Source organism: Cicer arietinum, chromosome 5 (assembly GCF_000331145.2).
Source record: "Cicer arietinum cultivar CDC Frontier isolate Library 1 chromosome 5, Cicar.CDCFrontier_v2.0, whole genome shotgun sequence".
In the NCBI taxonomy this organism is placed as follows: Eukaryota; Viridiplantae; Streptophyta; class Magnoliopsida; order Fabales; family Fabaceae; genus Cicer; species Cicer arietinum.
This window is the reverse complement of record NC_021164.2, coordinates 12,979,900-12,984,294: the sequence shown is the minus strand read 5'-3', so window position 1 is coordinate 12,984,294 and position 4,395 is coordinate 12,979,900.

Below are 4,395 nucleotides of genomic sequence, written 5' to 3'. Positions count from 1 at the left end.
GATATCTCTAATGGTGTTGCAACTAGGAGAAACCTTAGTCAGTTTTGTAACTTTACAGCCTTTGTATCTCAGATTGAACCTAAGAACATTAAGGAAGCCCTGTTAGATAGTGAGTGGATACTTGCTATGCAAGAGGAGTTAAACCAGTTTGAGAGAAACAAGGTGTGGAGTTTAGTACCTAGGCCAGAGGGTAAGCATGTCATAGGAACCAGATGGGTGTTCAGAAACAAGTTGGATGAGAATGGTGTGATAACAAGGAACAAAGCTAGACTAGTAGCCAAGGGTTATAGTCAAGAGGAGGGAATAGATTTTGATGAAACCTATGCCCCTGTAGCTAGATTAGAAGCCATAAGAATTTTATTGGCTTATGCTTGTATAATGGACTTTAATCTTTATCAAATGGATGTGAAAAGTGCCTTTCTCAATGGTGACCTTCAAGAGGAAGTTTTTGTTAGCCAAACACCTGGTTTTGAAAATCTTGATTTTCCTAATCATGTGTATAAGCTCTCAAAGGCCCTCTATGGGTTAAAACAAGCTCCAAGAGCTTGGTATGAGAAGCTCAGCAATTTCCTTATTCAACAAAACTTTTTAAGAGGAAATGTTGACAAGACCCTTTTCACAAAAACTACTGGAAATGATATCTTGCTTGTCCAAGTATATGTTGATGACATAATATTTGGATCTACAAATAATAAACTGTGCAAAGAATTTGAAAATTTGATGAAAGGTAAATTTGAAATGTCAATGATGGGTGAACTGTCATATTTCTTGGGATTTCAAATTAACCAAAGCAAGCAAGGCATTTTCATTAGTCAATCAAAATACTGTTCTGATTTGATAAAGAAATTTTGTTTTGAAAATCTTAAGTCCATTGATACTCCCATGAGTCAAGGAAATTACTTAGACCGAGATGAGAAAGGTAAACCTGTAGATGTTACTAGGTTTCGGGGTATGATAGGATCTTTGCTCTACCTTACAGCAAGCCGACCAGACTTCATGTTCAGTGTTTGTATGTGTGCAAGGTATCAATCAAATACAAAGGAATCTCACTTCAGTGCAGTTAAGAGAATTTTCAGATATCTAGTAGGAACTAAGAGTCTCGGATTGTGGTATCCAAAGGGATCAACCTGTACCTTAGTTGGTTACTCAGATTCAGACTTTGCCGGATGTAAACTCGACAGGAAAAGTACCTCAGGAACTTGTCATTTACTTGGAAACTCTCTTGTATCATGGTTTAGTAAGAAACAGACAAGCATTGCTTTATCAACTACTGAAGCTGAATACATTGCAGCTGGGAGCTGTTGTGCTCAGATACTCTGGATGAAACAGCACTTATTGGATTTTGGTGTTGACTTGGGAACAGTACCTATCATGTGTGATAACACAAGTGCAATAAGTATAACCAAGAATCCAGTGATGCACTCCAGGACCAAACACATTGAAGTAAGACATCATTTTATAAGGGATCACTTTCAAAATGGAATCATTAAGCTTGAGTATGTTAACACAGCCGAACAGCTAGCTGACATCTTCACAAAAGCTTTACTAAGAGAAAGTTTCCTGCATATAAGGATGAAACTAGGGATCATTGATCCTAGTGAGGTATGATCTTTGAATCCTTTCATAGGACACTTCTGGTGTGTGCAGTATTCTCCAATTAAATGGATTTGGGAATCGATTACCAGCATGGTAAATGGTTTACAAAATCGATTTGGGAATCGATTGCTTTGGCCCCAGAATTCAAAGTTCAGAAAATTTTTTTTAACTTGCCCGAGCGTCGATTGGGAAATCGACTAGTTCAACTTTCAACGGTAAAACAATCGATTTGGACATCGATTAAGTAAAACTGGAAATCGACTTGGGAATCGTTTTACAATATGACCGTTGTGACTAGCCGTTGTGTGTAATAATGACTAAATCGATTGACATTACCAGCAACAGTAACCTAATCGATTTGGGAATCGATTTACACGGTTAAGAATTTAAATAGGAACAGTTATCAATCGATTTCTGCACTTCAGTTCACCAGATTTCACTAATTTTCTTTGTCTGCTTCATCTCTCTGTTTCTGCAATGGTTATTTTGTTACTGTCTACATTCAATCTACTTCAATCTACGATTATGGCACGAGTTAAACAAACCCAGGCACGCACTCCTTCACCTTCATCATCTTCAACCAGTGAAACCCCTTCACCACCACCTACTTTAACCAAAAGAGTACCCATTCCCACACATAAGATTCTTTCCAAAGACAAAGGCAAGGCACCTGCTGCTATTCAAGAGAAACCTAAAAAAAGAAAGGAACCACCAACGGAAAAACTCATGGCTGACGCCATAAAGGAAATCTCACAAAAGAAGAAGAAGAAACAAGTTTCTTCACCCCCTCCCAAGAAAGCTCCTGTATCCAAGGAAAAAGATGCAGAACCTTCCATACCATCAGACTTTCTGAAGAGAAAAATCCATGAGGGTCGGACTCTGGATTTTGCCTACTTTGATGCAGACGGTTTTACTTTTCAGAACCATCTGAGATTTCATGGTCTTGAAAGCTTTCTATCTTCTACTCTTGATAGTTATCCAAGATTGATAAGGGAATTTTATTCAACGTTCAAGCTGACTGAAGAAGGTTTTAAGGCTCAGGTCAAAGGGAAAAGGATTGTTATGTCCTTTGATGATTTTTCTACTTTATCAGGATTGCCATTTCACGGAAAATCTATCGACGGCAGTTCTGAAGCTGATACGGCTGACGAAGGATGGGAAGAATCGGTTGACAGGCATACTGCTGTTAAGGACCTGATGATTGATGGTTTTGTTGAAACCATTTCATTACCTATCGGTCAAATGAAGGTCCAACATCGAATGCTGATGTACACGTTGACCAGGATGCTTGTACCACGTTCAGGTAACCATGCAGTAGTTCGGAAGTTGGATATACTACTGTTATGGGGTTTATCCAAGGAGCTCAGGATGAGCTGGGCATGGATTGTGCTAAGGCACATGCTGGAAGCTTCACAGAGTAAGCTAATGCTGCCTTATCCACAACTGATTACCAAGATTCTGAAACACTTTAAGGTATCATTTGTTAATGAAGAATCTGCAAAGACCACTCTAATTTTTGGAGAATCAATTGTAAATCAGATGCAATTGAAAAGGTTACATGGTATTTGGATAAGACCTCAGCCTACTGTTAAACCAGCTCAACCTCAACCACAACCTCAGCCTCAACCAGCTACTGAAACAGCCCCTCCTGAGTTTGTTGCAAAGCTAATGGAATTCATAGAATATCAGATGGCACACAATGCCAAGATGCTAGAATCACAGTCCAGAATGGAAGCAAATTTAAGGACTCTCCAGGCATCCCTAAATTCAGTTGTTCAGGATGTGGATGCTATTCAAGCACATTTGGGCATCAAGCTGTCATTTGAAGATATCACAGACATCAGTCGTCAAGCAACAGAGGAACCTAACCCAACTCCCCTAGATCACCCTGCGACTCACATTGAGGAGACACCTGCTGAGGGTAATACAGCTGTCTCTGCCTCTCCTGTAGATAATAGTGAGGACCAGCCTAGTTTAGGAGATTAGGAGTTTAGGATCTGGGTTGTTTTGTAATGACTTGATGTATTCATTTCAGCTATATCTATAATGCATTAGAATGTTTATTCCATCTCTCTCTGAATTTATTTGTCTGATATGCTCATATATTGCTCTGATACACAATGTTTTATGATTTCAATCCTCAGTGCTTATGTTCATTAACATAGGGGGCGGCAATATTTTTTCTGCCTTTTTGCCTTAACTGACAAAGGGGGAGAAAAATTATAACTTGCTTATGACTGCTGCTGCATAATTTTGATATACCCTGCTCTGATAAGAATGAATTATTAAAATGCTCTGATTTTTGATAAATAGCATGTGTACTGTTATGCTAGGATGCTCTGATACTCTGATGTTATAATCTGATAATGGTACATATGATGCTATGAAATGTTGTTAATATTATGTCTTGAAATGCTCAACTCAAGTTAAAATTGTATGATTGTCACTTATGCAAAAAGGGGGAGATTGTTGGACTTTAGTCCTTTGAATCCTAATTTTGACATAATTAACAAACATACAATGTTCATACAACATATGATGAATCTAACATCTTAATTGAGCAAGATTTCAGGAACAACAATCCAATCCTACACACTTGAAACAAATTGCTTGGAACACAAGAAATCAACAAAAGTTGAATTTTGACTGAGTAAATCGATTGGGAAATCGATTTCATAACAAGGGTGTAAGGAAACATAACTATTTGTGATTGTATAATCGATTGGGCAATCGACTGACACAATTAGAAATGAAAACTGCACAAGTCAGTGGCACCCTATTTTACAGGCTAATCGATTG